The sequence below is a fragment of the Phocoena sinus genome, chromosome X (assembly GCF_008692025.1).
Source record: "Phocoena sinus isolate mPhoSin1 chromosome X, mPhoSin1.pri, whole genome shotgun sequence".
NCBI lineage: Eukaryota > Metazoa > Chordata > Mammalia > Artiodactyla > Phocoenidae > Phocoena > Phocoena sinus.
In genome coordinates this window covers 91,363,859-91,383,620 of record NC_045784.1, presented here as the reverse complement: position 1 = coordinate 91,383,620, position 19,762 = coordinate 91,363,859, and the positions used below count along the sequence as shown (strand labels likewise).

The 19,762-nt window shown below is 37.6% G+C and overlaps 1 protein-coding gene across 2 annotated transcripts in view; it reads left to right on the top strand.

Annotated features, from left to right (window-relative positions):
- RBM41 (RNA binding motif protein 41) overlaps positions 1-19,762 on the top strand; it is a 69,417-nt gene that overhangs the window by 21,411 nt on the left and 28,244 nt on the right. The window lies entirely within an intron of this gene.

Genomic DNA, 19,762 nt, shown 5'->3' with positions numbered 1-19,762 from the left:
CTCCTTGTGTGTCTATGTTTCTATGTCTTCACATAGCCTTCTTATTAAGGGCACTAGTCTTTGAATTTAGGATCCATCCTAATGCAGTATGACCTCATCTTAACTAATTACGTCTGCCAACCCCCTATTTCCAAATAAAGTCACATATTGAGGTGCTGGATGGACATGAATTTTGAGGGTACACTATTCAACCCAGTATAGTCAGCCCTGTGGCCTCCACAAATTCATATCTGTCTCACGTGCAAAATACATTCACCTCATCACAACATCCCCCAAAGTCTTAACCTATTTCAGCATCAAGTCTAAGTCCCAAATCTCATCTAAATATCAACTCAAAAAGTCCAAAATCTCATTATCTAAATCATCTAAATGAGATGAGACTCTTGAGTATGTTCCATCCTACGGCAAAATTCCTTTCTGTCCAGAGACCTATGAAACTAGACAAGTTGTCTGCTTCCAAAATACAATGATGAGACAAGCATAGGGTAGGCATTCCCATTCTGAAAGGGCAAAAAGGAAGGAATAAAGGGGTTACTGTTCTAAAGCGAGTTAGCAGCCCAGCAGGGCAAATTCCATTAGATTTCAAGACCTAAGAGTAATGCTCTGGCTTCAACGCTCTGTCTTCTGACGCCAGGGATAGCCTTGCTCTCTGGGTCCTCTGGGACAGCCCTACCATCTTAGCCTACCAGGGCAGCTGCAGCCCCACCCTCTCTGGCTTTTGCACTTGTGACTTCATTTTACCTTCCTTCATTTTACCCTGTCTCTGTCACTTTTACATCAGGCTGGCACTGTTTCTGCTGGTATAAAATCCTTAAAAACCTTGTCAGTCTCTTGTGTATGTCAAGAGATCCACACGGTTAGATATGAGGGCTCTTCACAGATCCTTTCTGGATAACCCCTTGTCTATCCCTGGCTTCTGAGATGGTTGATTTGATCCATGCGTCACACACCTAATCTCTTCAGTGAAAGTTTGTCCAGCCACACCATTGGCCCTTTTTCCAGAGCATGCTGTCTAGGTAGGCTGAGAATTCTCCAGATCATCAAGTGCTGATTCCTTTTTAAGCAGATATTTACTCAATTTAACTCTCTCATCTCTCATTTTATTATAAGCATCAGTGAGAAACCCGGCTACATCTTTCACACTTTGCTTGGAAATCCTCAGCTAAATAATCCAAGTTCATCATTTATAAGTTACACTTTCGACCCAACAGCAGAACTCAATTCAGCCAAGTTTCTGCCACTTTATGATAAAGATTGCCTTTCTTACAGTGTCTAATAACATGTTCATCATTTCCTTCTAAGGCCTCACCAGAAGCACTTTTAATGTTCATATCTCTACCAGCATTTTGTTCATGATGATATATGTATTCTCTGAGATGATAGAAGCTTTCTCTACTGTCCTCTTGACTTCCTTCTGAGCAGTCACCAGAACTACTATTAACATTCATATTTCTGGGAGGGGGAAAGTTAAGCTGGGACGAAGTAAGAGAGTGGCATGGACATATATACACTACCGAATGTAAAATAGATAGCTAGTGGGAAGCAGTCACATACCACAGGGAGATCAGCTCGGTGCTTTGTGACCACCTAGAGGGGTGGGATAGGGAGGGTGGGAGGGAGACGCAAGAGGGAGGAGATATGGGGATATATGTATACATATAGCTGATTCACTTTGTTATACAGCAGAAACTAACACACCACTGTAAAGCAATTATACTCCAATAAAGATGTTAAAAAAAAACTCAAGAAAAAAATATTCATATTTCTACCAATGGTCTCTTCAAGGTAACTAGTCTTTTGCTATCAAGCACCTCAAATTCTTCTAGCCTCTATCCATTACCCAATTCCAAAACCACTTCTACAGTTTTAGGTATTAGTTTCCCAGGGCTGCTGTAACAAAAAACCACAAACTGGATGGCTTAAAGCAACAGAAATTTATTCTTTCACAGTTCTGGAGGCTAGTTCAAATCAAGGTGTTGGCAAGGCTGTGAGGATGAATCTGTTCCATGCCTCTCTCCTAGCTTGTAGTGGTTGCTGGCAGTCCTTGGCTTATAGATGTTTCACTCCAGTCTCTGCTCCTATCATCATATGATATTCTCCCTGTGTGTCTGTGTCTCTGTGTCTTCACATGGTCTTCTTAAAAGGACACCAGTCATTGGATTTAGGGCCCACTCTAATCCAGTATGACTTCGTCTTACCTAATTATATATGCAAATACTCTATTTCTAAATAAGATTACATTCTGACATCCTGGGTGAACATAAATTTGGAAGGAATAATGAAAAGGATCATGACAAAGAGTACTTAAAACATATGTTCAGTCAGATCAATAAATAAAACATTGCTAATACTCCAAGAGTCGCCATATGCCCTTCAGAAATCACAATCCCTGTTAATTTTACTTACCCCATGCTATAATCACACAACGCATTGTTACTATTATTATTTTGAACACTTATTGTTTAGATCAACTAAGAAAATGAAAAAATAATATTTGATTTTACCTTATATTATTCCTTATTTAATACTCTTCCTTTCTTTATGTAGATCTAAGTTTTGCCCCTATATTATATTCCTTCTCCCCAAAGAACTTCTTTTAACATTTCTTGCAGAGTAAGTTGTTTTTGTTTGTCTGAGAAAATCTTTATTTCTCCTACACTTTTGAGGGATAATTTTTGCTGGATATAGACTTGTACACACCACTATGTATAACAACAAGGATTTACTATATAGCACAGGGAACTATATTCAATATCTTGTAATAACCAATAATGAAAAAGAATCTGAAGCTATATACCTGAAACTAACACAATATTGTAAATCAACTATAGTTAAATAAAAAACTTGTAACTATGAAAAAAATGATATCACAACCCCCTGCCCATCAGATATAACCAGTGTCCAGACTTGTGATAGTAATTTCTATGTATTTCTTTGTATTTTTACCACCCATACGTACAGCACTAAACCATGTTCAGTTTTACCAGTTTTTAAGCACTATACCAATGAATTTTACAATATGTATTCTATTGGGTCTTTCTTTCTACTTAACATTATATTTGTGAGATTTATTCATATTGAAATGTGTAGCCATAGTTAATTCCTCTTCATAGCAGTATAGTATTCCTTTATCTGAACATACCAACCTTTATCCATTCTACTGTGGTTGGACACGTGAGTTGTTTCCATTTGTGTGGGTATAAGTATCAGTGCTGCTACTGTGATCATTCTTGTACATGTATCCTGGGACACATGTGCAGGAGTTTCTCAGGGTCTAGGAGTGGAATTGAGGGGTGAAGAGTTCACACATCTTCAGCTTTAATAGATGCAAACTCTCTTTACATCTATTAAAGGGATTGTCCCAAGTTAAAATTCCACCAACCATGTGTGAAGGTTCAGGTTGCTCCACATCCTTGTCCATGCTGCGTATTGTCAGACTCTAATCTGATGGGTATTTGCTTATATTTCATTGTATTCTTTCTTCCCTTTCTTAATAATTAGCATTCATTTATATTGCTTTTTATTTTCTTAGTCTTTAGTAAAGTGTTATTTTCCATGCCTTCTATTTTTAAAATTTCAAACATGGAGAAAAATTGAAAGAATAGTACATCCATACCCCTCACCGACATTCAACAACTGTTGACATTTTGCAACATTTGCTTTACATCTCTTTTCATCTACATGAGAATGGTGTATGTGTGTGTGTTTGTGTGTGTGCGTGGTTTATCACTAAACTGTTTGAAAGTAAGAGACATTAAGAAGTTTTACTCCTAAATACTTGATTATGTATCTCCTAAGAATACAAAATGTCTCCTATATTATCACAGTATTATGATCTTAAGATATTTAATATTATCACACTAATATTATCTAACATAGAGTTTGTAATTAGATTTCTCAATTTTAAATCCAGGATGCAATCAGGCATCACACATTGCATTTACTTTGCTTTAGAATAGTTCTGTTGACTCTGCATGTGTGTGTGTGTGCCTGCGTGTGTGCGTGCACCTGCACATATCTGTGTGTCTGATTTTCAGAACATTGATATTTTTCAGGAGTCCAGGTCTATGTTGTTTGTTTCATTGTGATTTTAATTTCATTTTCTTGATGAGGTTGGAAACCTTCTCAGACATTTATTGACCATTTGGATAGCCTCCTTTGTGAAGTGGCCGTTCAATTCTTTTGCCCTTTTAGCAAATGTAGAAATGTCTGTTTCCTGCATGAATGTCTTTCCATCTGTTTTTATCTGTGTCCAGATGCAGTCTTGTTTCAGAGGTCACTCTAGGTATGCATCAAAGCAGTAGTTCAGCCCCAAAGCCCTATGGTAGATATGGCAGATCTCAATGATAACTACTTACCTTCAGTACTGCTACAGAGAAGAGGGAGGTAGAAAAGTGCTGTGATTATATGTCATGAATAGTCTATCTCCAAACTTCATCTCTAATCTTACATGCATTTCGTATAAATTTTAAAAAGTTCTTTATCATTGTGGATACTTGCTCTTTGTTGGTTATATGTGTTGAAATTGTCTATTCCCATTCTTTGGCTTATCATTTCACTGCCTTTATGCTTTCTTTTCATGAATAAAAGTTCTTCTTTTTTTTTTTTTTTTTCTCCCGGTACACGGGCCTCTCACTGTTGTGGCCTCTCCCGTTGCGGAGCACAGGCTCTGGACGCGCAGGCTCTGCGGCCATGGCTCACAGGCCCAGCCGCTCCGCGGCATGTGGGATCTTCCCAGACCGGGGCACGAACCCGTGTCCCCTGCATCGGCAGGCGGACTCTCAACCACTGCGCCACCAGGGAAGCCCAAAAGTTCTTCATTTTTATGTAATAAAGTTTATTAATTTTTCCTTTCGCCTTAGTGCATTTTGTACTTTGATTAATAAATCCTCCCCTACATGAACTCAGGAAAATATTGTCCTTTATTCTAAAAGCTTTATGATTTTTTTCCTTTTACATTTAAGTCATTAAATTGATTGATTTATGTGTATAATATGAAGTAAGGATTCCAGTTTCTTTTTTTTCATATAGATAACCGTCTATCCCAATACCATATATTGAAAATGTTGTCCACGCACTGTTATTGTATGTCTAGCTCTGTCATATATCAGGTATTCATATATGCATGGATGTTCTTCTGGGTACTTTCGTTCCTTTGATCTTTTTAGCTATTACAGAATCAATATCACTACAATATCAGTATTAATGTCTTGATACCTGGTACAGCAGAAGAACAATTCCTTCCACCTTGTTCTTCTTCAAAAGAGTTTTATCTACTTTTGGCACTTTGCTTTTCCAAATTTTAGAATCAGCTTGTCAAGTTCTACATACACACACACACACACACACACACACACACACACACACACAAACATATAGTCTCTCTCTCATATGATATATATATATCATATTTTTTTTTGCTGTACACGGGCCTCTCACTGTTGTGGCCTCTCCCGTTGCGGAGCATAGGCTCTGGATGCGCAGGCTCAGTGACCATGGCTCACGGGCCCAGCCGCTCCGCGGCATGTGGGATCTTCCCGGACCGGGGCACAAACCCGGGTCCCCTGCATCAGCAGGCGGACTCTCAACCACTGCGCCACCAGGGAAGCCCTCTTATGTGATTTTGATTGAGATTCCATCAAGGAAATCAGTTAAGGACAATTGACTTGTTTATAGTATGAATCTTCAAATCTTGGAATGTAAATATGGTATATATTTTCATTCATTTAATTGTTCTTTAATGTATATTTTCTGTTTTCTATTCTAACATTTTGTGAAACTGAATAGGTTTTTTTCTTAATTTTTAAACAGCTTTATTAGGTATATAATTTACATATAATGAAATACACCTACTGTGTTCAATTAGGTGCATTTTACTAAATTTATTGAATTATGCAATCATTACTACATCCAATTTTAGGACTTTTCCATGACTCTGCAAATTCCCTTGAACCCATTTGTGGTAAATTACTCCCATGTCTACCCTAAACCTTTGTCTCTACAAATTTGTCATTTCTAGATATTTCATATAAATAGAATCTTACATGATCTTTGAAATTTTGCTTCTTTCAGGTAGCATGATGTTTTTGAAGTTTGCTCATGTTGTAGCATGTATCAGCAATTCATTCCTTTTTGTTGCTAAATAGTTTTCCGTTGTATAGATATACCACATTTTGTTTATCCCTTTACCACTTGATGACACTGGGTTGTTTCCACTTTGGGGCTATTATGAACAATGCTGTAAACATTCATGTCCAGGTTTTTGTGTGGATATGTTTTCATTTCTCTTGAGTGAATAGAATTTCTGGGTCATACAGTAACTCTGTATAAACTTTTGAGGAACTGCCAAACTGTTTTCCAATGTTTCCAACTGTTTTCCAAGTAAAATGGAGGCACCATTTTACTTTCTCATCAGTGATGTATGAGCGTTCCTACTTCTCTACATCCTTGCTAACACTTACTATTGCATATTTTTTTATTCAGCTATTCTTGTGGGTGTGTACTGTTATCTGATTGTAGTTTTAATTTAAATTTCTGTAGTAACAAATAATCTTAATACTTTTTCAAGTGTTTATGAGCCATTCATATGTCTTTTTGATGAAATGTCTATTCAAATCTTTTACCCAGTTTTTGATTGGGTGGTTTGTTTTCTTAGTATTGAGTGGTAAGTGTTCTTTATGTATTCTGAATACAAGTCCTTTACAAGATATATGCTTTGCAATTATTTTCTTCCAGTCTGTTTCTTTTTGTTTTCTTATTGGTGGTTTTTGAAGCACAAAAGTTTTTAATTTTAATAAAGTTCAATTTATTAATTTGTTCTTTTATGACTTGTGCTTTTGGTATCATATCTAAGAAATCTTTGCTTAATTCAAGGTCAGAAAGATATTCTCCTATGTTTTCTTCTAGAATAGTTTCAGCCTTTACAATTACATTTATTATTAATTTTGAGTTAATTTTTCTGTGTGAGATAAGGAATCAAAATTCATATTTTTGTATGTGGATGTCCAATTGTCCCAGCATTGTTAATTGTAAAGATTATTATTTCCCCATTGAATTTTCTTGGCACTTTTGTAGAAAAATCAGTTGATCACAAATGTTAGTGTTTATTTCTGGACACTCATGTTGATTCCATTGATCTATATGCGTACACTGTATATATGCCTATCCTTATGCTCTGAATCTCTTTACCTTTATAGTAAGTTTCGAAATCAGATAGTGTAACTCCTCCAATTTTGTTCCTTTTTCTCAAAATTGCTTTGGTTATTCTAGGTCCTTTGTATTTCCATGTAAATTTTAGAAGCAGCTTGTCAACTTTTTTACAAAAAAAGCCTGCTGGAATTTTATACAGATTGTGTTGAATCTGTAATTCAATTTGGGGAAATTGCTGTTTTAATAATATTGAATATTCTAATCCATGAATATGGAATGCATCTTCCTTTATTTTGATTTTCTATAATTTATTTCAGCAATGTTTTGAATTTTTCAGATTATATATACTTCTTTTACTAAGTTCTAAATATTTTATTCATTTTGAGGATATTATGAATGGAATTTTTCTTATTTCATTTTCTGATTGTTACATGTAAATATATAGGAATACAGTTGTATATCCATCTTGTATTCTGTGACTAAACTCTTTTATTAGTTATAGTAGTTCAGTGCATACCTTAGGATTTTCTACATAGACAATCATGTTGCCTATGAATAAAGACAGTTATTTTTTCCTTTGCTATCTGGTTCCCAGTCTAAGGGGGAAAACATTCAGTTTTTAACCATTAACTATGATCTTACCTCTAGGGTTTTTGTGCATGCTCTTTAGCAGTATATTACTTTCTTATGGGTACTGTAATTACCATAAATTTAATGGCTTAAAGCAACACAGAATTTTTCTCTTACAGTTCTAGAGGTCAAAAGTCCTAAAATCAAGATGTCTACAGGGCTGCATTCCTTCTGGGGTTCTCTAGGAGAGCCTTTTCCAGCTTCTGGAATCCACCTGCATTGCTTGGTTAATGGCCCCTTCCTCACATTACTCCAACCTCTGCTTCCATCCTACCTCTCCTACTGTTTCTGACTCTTCTTCCTCCTTCTTATAAGGACCCTTGTAAATTACATTGGGATCACCTGCATAATCAGTGACTTAATCACATCTGCAGAGTTCCTTTTACCATGAGACATTTTCACAGATCCTAGGGTGTAGGATGCAGGCATCTTTGGTGCCTACCATGTGCACGTTGAGGAGGTTCCCTTCTATTCCTAATTATTTGAGGATTTTTTGAAAATCATGAATGGGTGTTGGATTTTGTGTACTACTTTTTCTGCACCTACTGTAGTGAGCGTGTGGTTTAAAGTTTTAATCTGTTAACATGACATATTTTACTAATTGATTTTTAGATGTGAAAACAATCTTTCATTCCTGGGATAAATCCACTTATAAGTGTATCGTGATAATCATTTTTATATGTTGCTGGATTAAGCTTGCTAATATTTTGTTAAGGATTTTTGTGTCTGTTTTCATGAGGGATATTGGTCTGTGGTTTCCTTTTCTTGTGATGTCTTTCCTTAGCTTTGGTTTCGGTGTAATAGTGACATAGTAGAATAAGTTGGAAAATGTTCCCTCCTTTATTTTCTGAAAGTGTTTGTGCAGGGTCGATATTATGTCTTAAATATTTGATAGAATTCACAAATGAAACCATCTGGACCTGGACTTTTCTTTGTGAGCAGTTCGTTGATTACTAATTCAGCCTGTATATCTTATAGGTTTTTCAGCTGTTCTTCTTGAGACTGCTTTGTTAATTTATATCTTCCTTTGAATTTGTTCATTCATCTAAGCTTTCTCATTTGTTGGCCTAAAGTTATAATTAATGTTCCCTTTTAATCATTTCCATTTCTATAGGGTCAGTAATGATGCCTCCCTTTTAATTATTGACTTTAGTCATTTTTGTCTTCTCTCTTATTTTCTTGGTTGGTCTAGCTAAGGGTTTGCCATTTTGTTAATCTTTTCAAAGAACCAACTTTTGGTTGCATTGATTTTTCTCTACTTTTAATGTTTTGTGTTGCACTGATTCCCTAATCTTTATTATTTCCTTCCTACTCCTTTGTATTTAGTTCGCTCTTTTTCTAGTTTCCTAAGTTGGAAGCTCAGATTATAGATTTGAAAACATTCTTTACTGATATAGGTGTTTAAAGCTTTGTACATTGTTTTTTGTTTGTTTGTTTTTTGTTTTTGTTTTTTTGCCAGTGACAACATCACGCACAGAGTGCATGATGCATTTTTTTTTTATTTATATTTTTTTACATCTTTATTGGAGTATAATTGCTTTACAATGGTGTGTTAGTTTCTGCTTTATAACAAAGTGAATCAGTTATACATATACATATGTCCCCATATCTCTTCCCTCTTGCATCTCCCTCCCTCCCACCCTCCCTATCCCACCCCTCCAGGCGGTCACAAAGCACCGAGCTGATCTCCCTATGCTATGCGGCTGCTTCCCACTAGCTATCTACCTTACGTTTGGTAGTGTATATATATCCATGCCTCTCTCTCGCTTTGTCACAGCGTACCCTTCCCCCTCTGCGTATCCTCAAGTCCATTCTCTAGTAGGTCTGTGCCTTTATTCCTGTCTTACCCCTAGGTTCTTCATGACATTTTTTAAAATTCCATATATATGTGTTAGCATACGGTATTTGTCTCTCTTTCTGACTTACTTCACTCTGTATGACAGACTCTAGGTCTATCCACCTCATTACAAATAGCTCAATTTCGTTTCTTTTTATGGCTGAGTAATATTCCATTGTATATATGTGCCACATCTTCTTTATCCATTCATCCAATGATGGACACTTAGGTTATTTCCATCTCTGGGCTATTGTAAATAGAGCTGCAATGAACATTTTGGTACATGACTCTTTTTGAATTATGGTTTTCTCAGGATATATGCCCAGTAGTGGGATTGCTGGGTCATATGGTAGTTCTATGTGTAGTTTTTTAAGGAACCTCCATACTGTTCTCCACAGTGGCTGTATCAATTTACATTCCCACCAACAGTGCAAGAGGGTTCCCTTTCCTCCACACCCTCTCCAGCATTTATTGTTTCTAGATTTTTTGGTGATGGCCATTCTGACTGGTGTGAGATGATATCTCATTGTAGTTTTGATTTGCATTTCTCTAATGATTAATGATGTTGAGCATTCTTTCATGTGTTTGTTGGCAGTCTGTGTATCTTCTTTGGAGAAATGTCTGTTTAGGTCTTCTGCCCACTTTTGGATTGGGCTGTTTGTTTTTTTGTTATTGAGCTGCATGAGCTGTTTATAAATTTTGGAGATTAATCCTTTGTCAGTTGCTTCATTTGCAAATATTTTCTCCCATTCTGAGGGTTGTCTTTTGGTCTTGTTTATGGTTACCTTTGCTGTGCAAAAGCTTTGAAGGTTTCATTAGGTCCCATTTGTTTGTTTTTATTTCCATTTCTCTAGGAGGTGGGTCAAAAAGGATCTTGCTGTGATTCATGTCATAGAGTGTTCTGCCTATGTTTTCCTCTAAGAGTTTGATAGTTTCTGGCCTTACATTTAGGTCTTTAATCCATTTTGAGCTTATTTTTGTGTATGGTGTTAGGGAGTGATCTGATCTCATGCTTTTACATGTATCTGTCCAGTTTTCCCAGCACCATTTAATGAAGAGGCTGTCCTTTTCCACTGTACATTCCTGCCTCCTTTATCAAAGATAAGGTGACCATATGTGCGTGGGTTTATCTCTGGGCTTTCTATCCTGTTCCATTGAGCTATCTTTCTGTTTTTGTGCCAGTACCATACTGTCTTGATTACTGTAGCTTTGTAGTATAGTCTGAAGTCAGGGATCCTGATTCCTCCAGCTCTGTTTTTTGTTCTCAAGATTGCTTTGGCTATTCGGGGTCTTTTGTGTTTCCATACAAATTGTGAAATTTTTGTTCTAGTTCTGTGAAAAATGCCAGTGGTAGTTGGATAGGGATTGCATTGAATGTGTAGATTGCTTTGGGTAGGAGAGTCATTTTCAGAATGTTGATTCTTCCAATCCAAGAACATGGTATATCTCTCCATCTATTTGTATCATCTTTAATTTCTTTCATCAGTGTCTTATAATTTTCTGCATACAGGTCTTTAGTCTCCTTAGGTAGGTTTATCCCTAGATATTTTATTCTTTTTGTTGTAGTGGTAAATGGGAGTGTTTTCTTGATTTCACTTTCAGGTATTTCATCATTAGTGTATAGGAATGCCAGAGATTTCTGTGCATCAATTTTGTATCCTGAACTTTACCAAATTCATTGATTAGCTCTAGTAGTTTTCTGGTAGCATCTTTAGGATCCTCTATGTATATAGTATCATGTCATCTGCAAACAGTGACAGCTTTACTTCTTCTTTTCCGTTTTGGATTCCCTTTATTTCCTTTTCTTCTCTGATTGCTGTGGCTGAAACTTCCAAAATTATGTTGAATAAGAGTGGTGAGAGTGGGCAACCTTGTCTTGTTCCTGATCTTAGTGGAAATGCTTTCAGATTTTCACCATTGAGGACGATGTTGGCTGTGGGTGTCTCATATATGGCCTTTATTATGTTGAGGAAAGTTCCCTCTATGCCTACTTTCTGCAGGGTTTTTATCATAAATGGGTGTTGAATTTTGTTGAAAGCTTTCTCTGCATCTATTGAGATGATCATATGGTTTTTCTCCTTCAATTTGTTAATATGATTTATTACATTGATTGATTTGCGTATGTTAAAGAATCCTTGCATTCCTGGAATAAACCCCACTTGATCATGGTGTGTGATCCTTTTAATGTGCTGTTGGATTCTGTTTGCTAGTATTTTGTTGAGGATTTTTTCATCTATGTTCATCAGTGATATTGGCCTGTAGTTTTCTTTCTTTGTGACATCATTGTCTGGTTTTGGTATCAAACATGATGGTGGCCTCGTAGAATGAGTTTGGGAGTGTTCCTCCCTCTGCTATATTTTGGAAGAGTTTGAGAAGGATAGGTGTTAGCTCTTCTCTAAATGTTTGACAGAATTCGCCTGTGAAGCCATCTGGTCCTGGGCTTTTGTTTGTTGGAAGATTTTTAATCACAGTTTCAATTTCAGTGCTTGTGATTGATCTGTTCATATTTTCTGTTTCTTCCTGATTCAGTCTTGGCAGGTTGTGCATTTCTAAGAATTTGTCCATTTCTTCCAGGTTGTCCATTTTATTGGCATAGAGTTGCTTGTAGTAATCTCTCATGATCTTTTGTATTTCTGCAGTGTCATTTGTTACTTCTCCTTTTTCATTTCTAATTCTATTGATTTCAGTGTTCTCCCTTTTTTTCTTGATGAGTCTGGCTAATTGTTTGTCAATTTTGTTTATCTTCTCAAAGAACCAGCTTTTAGTTTTATTGATCTTTGCTATTGTTTCCTTCATTTCTTTTTCACTTATTTCTGATCTGATTTTTATGATTTCTTTCCTTCTGCTAATTTAGGGGTTTTTTTGTCCTTCTCTCTCTAATTGCTTTAGGTGCAAGGTTAGGTTGTTTATTCGAGATGTTTCCTGTTTCTTAAGGTAGGATGGTATTGCTATAAACTTCCCTCTTACAACTGCTTTTGCTGCATCCCATAGATTTTTGAGTCGTCATGTCTCCATTGTCATTTGTTTCTAGGTATTTTTTGATTTCCTCTTTGATTTCTTCAGTGATCACTTCGTTATTAAGTAGTGTATTGTTTAGCCTCCATGTGTTTGTATTTTTTACAGATCAGTTCCTGTAATTGATACCTAGTCTCATGGTGTTGTGGTTGGAAAAGATACTTGATACAATTTCAATTTTCTTAAATTTACCAAGGCTTGATTTGTGACCCAAGATACGATCTATCCTGGGGAATGTTCCATGAGCACTTGAGATAAATGTGTATTCTGTTGTTTTTGGATGGAAAGTCCTATAAATATCAATTAAGTCCGTCTTGTTTAATGTATCATTTAACGCTTGTGTTTCCTTATTTATTTTCATTTTGGATGATCTGTCCATTGGTGAAAGTGGGGTGTTAAAGTCCCCTACTATAAATGTGTTACTGTCGATTTCCCCTTTTATGGCTGTTGGTATTTGCCTTATGTATTGAGGTGCTCCTATGTTGGGTGCATAAATGTTTACAATTTTTATGTCTTCTTCTTGGATCGATCCCTTGATCATTATGTAGTGTCCTTCTTTGTCTCTTCTAAGATTCTTTATTTTAAAGTCTATTTTGTCTGATATGAGAATTGCTACTCCAGCTTTCTTTTGGTTTCCATTTGCATGAAATATCTTTTTCCATCCCCTTACTTTCAGTCTGTATGTGTCTCTAGGTCTGAAGTGGGTCTCTTGTAGACAGCATATATATGGGTCTTGTTTTTGTATCCATTCAGCCAATCTGTGTCTTTTGGTGAGAGCATTTAGTCCATTTACATTTAAGGTAATTATTGATATGTATGTTCCTATTCCCATTTTCTTAATTGTTTTGGGTTCGTTATTGTAGGTCTTTTCCTTCTCTTGTGTTTCTTGCCTAGAGAAGTTCCTTTAGCAGTTGTTGTAAAGCTGGTTTGGTGGTGCTGAACTCTCTCAGCTTTTGCTTGTCTGTAAAGGTTTTAATTTCTCCATCAAATCTGAATGAGATCCTTGCTGGGTAGAGTAATCTTGGTTGCAGGTTTTTCTCTTTCGTCACTTTAAATATGTCCTGCCAGTCCCTTCTGGCTTGCAGAGTTTCTGCTGAAAGATCAGCTGTTAACCTTATGGGGGTTCCCTTGTGTGTTATTTTTCTCTTGCTGCTTTTAATATGTTTTCTTTGTATTTAATTTTTGACAGTTTGATTAATACGTGTCTTGGCGTATTTCTCCTTGGATTTATCCTGTATGGGACTCTCTGTGCTTCCTGGACTTGATTAACTATTTCCTTTCCCATATTAGGGAAGTTTTCAACTATAATCTCTTCTAATATTTTCTCAGTCCATTTCTTTTTCTCTTCTTCTTCTGGAACCCCTATAATTCGATGTTGATGCGTTTAATGTTGTCCCAAAGGTCTCTGAGACTGTCCTCAGTTCTTTTCATTCTTTTTTCTTTATTCTGCTCTGCAGTAGTTATTTCCACTATTTTATCTTCCGGGTCACTTATCCGTTCTTCTGCCTCAGTTATTCTGCTATTGATCCCATCTAGAATATTTTTAATTTCATTTATTGTGTTGTTCATCGTTGTTTGTTTCATCTTTAGTTCTTCTAGGTCCTTGTTAAATGTTTCTTGCATTTTGTCTCTTCTTTTTCCAAGATTTTGGATCATCTTTACTATCATTATTCTGAATTCTTTTTCAGGTAGACTGCCTATTTCCTCTTCATTTGTTAGGTCTGGTGGGTTTTTATCTTGCTCCTTCATCTGCTGCGTGTTTTTCTGTCTTCTCATTTTGCCTATCTTACTGTGTTTGGGGTCTGCTTTTTGCAGGCTGCAGGTTCGTAGTTCCCGTTGTTTTTGGTGTCTGTCCCCAGTGGCTAAGGTTGGTTCAGTGGGTTGTGTAGGCTTCCTGGTGGAGGGGACTAGTGCCTGTGTTCTGGTGGATGAGGCTGGATCTTGTCTTTCTGGTGGGCAGGTCCACGCCTGGTGGTGTGTTTTGGGGTGTCTGTGGACTTATTATGATTTTAGGCAGCCTCTCTGATAACGGGTGAGGTTGTGTTCCTGTCTTGCTAGTTGTTTGAGATAGGATGTCCAGCACTGTAGCTTGCTGGTCACTGAGTGAAGCTGGGTGCTGGTGTTGAGTTGGAGATCTCTGGGAGGTTTTCGCCGTTTGATATTATGTGGAGCTGGGAGGTCTCTTGTGGACCAGGGTCCTGAATTTGGCTCTCCCACCTCAGAGGCACAGCACTGACTCCTGGCTGCAGCACCAAGAGCCTTTCATCCACACGGCTCAGAATAAAAGGGAGAAAAAGTAGAAAGAAAGCATCAGTAGAAGAAGAAGAAGAAAAAAGAAAGAAAGAAAGAAAAAGAAGGGAGGGAGGAAGGAAGGAAGGAAGGGAAGGAAGGAAAAGAAGAAAGAAAGAAGATAAAGTAAAATAAAATAAAGTAAGATAAAATATAATAAAGTCATTAAAATAAAAAAATAATTAGTAAGAAAAAAAACGGACGGATAGAACCCTAGGACAAATGGTGGAAGCAAAGCTATACAAGACAAAATCTCACACAGAAGCATACACATACACACTCACAAAAAGAGGAAAAGGGGAAAAAATCATAAATCTTGCTCTGAACGTCCACCTCCTCAATTTGGGATGATTTGTTGTCTATTCATGTATTCCACAGATGCAGGGTACATCAAGTTGATTGTGGAGCTTTAATCCTCTGCTTCTGAGGCTGCTGGGAGAGATTTCCCTTTCTCTTCTTTGTTCTCACAGCTCCGAGGGGCTCAGCTTTGGATTTGGCCCCGCCTCTGCATGTAGGTCGCCGGAGGGCGACTGTTCTTCGCTCAGACAGGACGGGGTTAAAGGAGCCGCTGATTCAGGGGCTGTGGCTCACTCAGGCCGGGGGGGAGGGAGGGGCACAGATGCGGGGCGAGCCTGCGGCTGCAGAGGCTGGCGTGATGTTGCACCTGCCTGAGGCCCGCCGTGTGTTCTCCCGGGGAGGTTGTCCCGGGATCCCGGGACCCTGGCAGTGGCGGGCTGCACAGGCTCCCCAGAAGTGGGGTGTGGATAGTGACCTGTGCTCGCACACAGGCTTCTTGGTGGCGGCACCAGCAGCCTTAGCGTCTCATGCCCGTCTCTGGGGTCCGCGCTTTTAGCCACGGCTCATGCCCGTCTCTGGAGCTGCTTTAAGCAGCACTCTTAATCGCCTCTCCTTGCGCACCAGGAAACAAAGAGGGAAGAAAAAGTCTCTTGCCTCTTCGGCAGGTCCAGACCTTTCCCTGGACTCCCTCCCGGCTAGCCGTGGTGCACCAACCCCTTCAGGCTGCGTTCATTCCGCCAACCCCAGTCCTCTCCCGAGCCTCAGCTCCCAGCCCCGCCTGCCCCGGCGGGTGAGTAGACAAGCCTCTCGGGCTGGCGAGTGCCGGTCGGCCCTGATCCTCTGTGCGGGAATCTCCCCGCTTTGCCCTCCGCACCCCTGTTGCTGCGCTCTCCTCCGCGGCTCCGAAGCTTCACCGCTCCGCCACCTGCAGTCTCCACCTGAGAAGGGGCTTCCTAGTGTGTGGGAACCTTTCCTCCTTCATGGCTCCCTCCCACTGGTGCAGGTTCCGTCCCTATCCTTTTGTCTTTTTTCTTTTCTCTTTTACCCTACCCAGGTATGTGGGGGGTTTCTTGCCTTTTGGGAGGTGTGAGGTCTTCTGCCAGCGTTCAGTAGGTGTTCTGTAGGAGTTGTTCCACGTGTAGATGTATTTCTGGTGTATCTGTGGGGAGGAAAGTGATCTCCGCGTCTTACTCTGCTGCCATCTTCCCGGAAACTCCTCTGTACATTGTTTAATCTGTATCCATAAATATTATGTTGTGTTTTCATTTTCATTTAGTTCAGAGTATTTTAAAATTTCCTATGGAAGTTCTTTGACCTATGGATTATTTAGAAGTGTGTTGTTTAATTTCCAGATATTTATATTTTCCCAGATTTCTTCTAGCAGTATATCTCTAATGTGATTCCATTATGGTCAGAGAAATACTTTGATTTCAGACTTTAAAATTTTTTTGAAGCATACTCCCACCTTGGAACCCTCACTCCAATATATGATAGATTACTTCACTTTCTGTAAGGCTTCTCTCAAATGTCACCTTCTCAATGAGACCTACTCAGACCAACAGTAAAATTGCAACCAACACTACCACCACCTTCTAGCCCTTCCAGTTATCCCTTATGCTGCTGTACTTTTTCATAGCACTCATAACCTTCTAGCATACCATATAATTTACTTAGTTCTTTGAAGATAGGGATCTTTGTTTTATTAATGTGTCCCAAGAACCTAGAATACTACCTGGATCATAATAGTCACCGAATAAATATTTTTGAGTATATACATTAGTATATTCATCCACTTGGTCATATGTAACCAAAATTTGTTCACTTTTGTTGTAATATAGGATTTCATTATATAAACTTACTACAATTTTATAATTGATTCTTCTTAGGTGGATACTTATTATTTTGCTAGTTTCAGGCCTCTTATAAATAGTACTGATCTAAATATTCTTATTATTGTATTCTGGTGCACTATGCCCAAATTATTCTAGGGTATATATGTAAGAGTGGAATTGATGGGTCATATTATGAGCATATATTCAGCATTAGTAGGTAATGTCATGGTGATTTGCACTGTGGCTGCACATTCCTACCAGCAATGTATGGGGGCTCCATTTGCTCTACAGCCTCACTGACATGTGGTATTGGTATTCTTTTTTATTGTTTGCCAATATGGTATTCCCTGCTTAATTAGTATTTCCCTGAATTCTAATATTGAGCACTTTTGCATATATTTATTAGCCAGTGTATTTCCTCTTTTGTGAGGCACCTTTTTCTGTCTTTTGCCCATTTTCCTAATGATTGTGTTCTTTATCAGTTATTTGTATAGCAAATATCTTTTTCCATTCCGTGAGTTTTCTGTTTAGGATATTTTGATGAACAGAAGCTTTTAATTTTAATGTAGTTGAATTTGTCGATATATTCCTTAATGGTTAATGCTTTTTGAGTCTTAAGAAATACTTCCATAAATATTCTTATACCTTGCTGGTGGAAATGCAGAATAGTACAATTCCTACAGAGTGGAATTTAGCAATGTATAGAAAAATTACATACACATTTGCCTTTTATCTCAGCAGTGCCACTTCTTGGAATCTATTTCAAAGATATACTGAGAAAATACAAAATCCTGTATGCAGAAGGCTGTTTGTCAGGGCATTATTCACAATAGCAGAAAAGACTGGAAACAACACCAAGGTGCATCAGTAAGGGAGTAGTTGAATAAACTATTGTACATCCACACAATGAAGTACTATGCAGCTATAAGAAGGAAAGGGAAGAGCTCTATACATTAATATGGAATTATCACCAGGATATATTGCTAAGTGCAAAAAAGTAAATTGTAGGACAGGGAAGTAAGTTACCTTTTATGTCGGACAGGGGGTGTAATGAATTATATATATATATATATATATATATATATATATATATATATATACACACACACACACATAAATATGTGTGGTGTGTTTGTGCCTATTTGCTTGTATTTCAAAAAATAAACAATGGAACCATAAATCCAAAACCTAATAAAATTATTACTTATGGAGAAGGAAAGGAGTGGGATGAAGGGGACAGAGGTGGAAGTGAGACTTCTGTGAAGGTACTGTATAACACAGTTTTCACTTTAGACCCATGTAAATGTTTTGCATAGTTTAAAAATTTAATCAAAAGGGAAAAAAGATCAATCCTTAACATTTGTAAACAGCCTGAAGCAAATGAGCCTAACTATGAATAAAGTTGGTAGCATAACCATATAGAGAAAATAATTATTTAAAATGACTTCAAAACAGTATTTGTATATTCCGAATGGGATATATTTTAAGGTCAAAAGTAACTGCAAAGAATTATAAAACTGTATTAAGTAGTTTTGTTGTTGATAGTCATATTAGTATTGTTGATAACCATATTAGTATTGTTACCGACATTTAAAAGTTCTATATATCGTAGGAAAAAGCTAATAAATAATTTTGTTAATATCATTAGGAGCCAATATCTTAAGCACATGTGAAAAGAGATACAAGTCAAAAATCAAGGAGTTTGAGTTAAAACCTTGTAATCTTAAATTTGAAGTGGAAATACCAGTATGAATTTATGATTTATTTTTTGTAAAAATTTTCCTACCTTTGTTCACTGAAAAGGCCTAGAAGCAACAACAACTCAACATTTATGAACAGAACTAGCAACGTATTGTGGTTTCTAAACATTTATTTCCCACTAACAGGAGCCAGCGGTCCTTAGAGAAATATTCCAGCTTTGAGTCAGGAAATATGCAAGATGAGCTTAAGACATCCTGCTGTGCCAGAAAACTGGAAAGCAATACAGGAGCCAATTTTAAGGGACTTTCACTAGTCCTGAGTGGGATAATTTGACCACTAAAAAGAATGACTACATTTAATTGAAACACATCAAATATATGAAAATACAGGTCTCACAATTATACTAAAAAGAATCATTTTTAACACTTTTAAAGTACCAACTTGGGCTTCCCTGGTGGCACAGTGGTTGGGAGTCCGCCTGCCAATGCAGGGGGCACACGCGGGTTCGTGCCCCGGTCCGGGAGGATCCCGGGTGCTGCGGAGCGGCTGGGCCCGTGAGCCGTGGCCGCTGGGCCTGCGCGTCCGAAGCCTGTGCTCTGCGGCGAGAGAGGCCACAGCAATGAGAGGCCCACATACAGCCAAAAAAAAAAAAGTACCAACCCATTACTTTTATAGTTGGTAAATAATGGGAAGCAAATCAAGCATTTATCCTGCTTTTGCTATATGAACTGTATGTAGGGAAACCACATAGTTGATGACGGTAAGTCCATTATAGAATTCCAGATAATAAATACAGAAGAAATAATAGAAATAATAAGTACAAAATAAATAATAGAATTAGGGGAGCCCCATTTTACAACTCTTAATAAATTAATGGATTTAGGCAATGGTCATCAATAGATGCAAAACCCCTTAGGTGAAATGTGAATGGGAAAACTTCATAATGGAAAGATCAGACTAATACCACCTGAATCCACTGATCAATTTTAGCATCACTAGAAAGGGGACCACT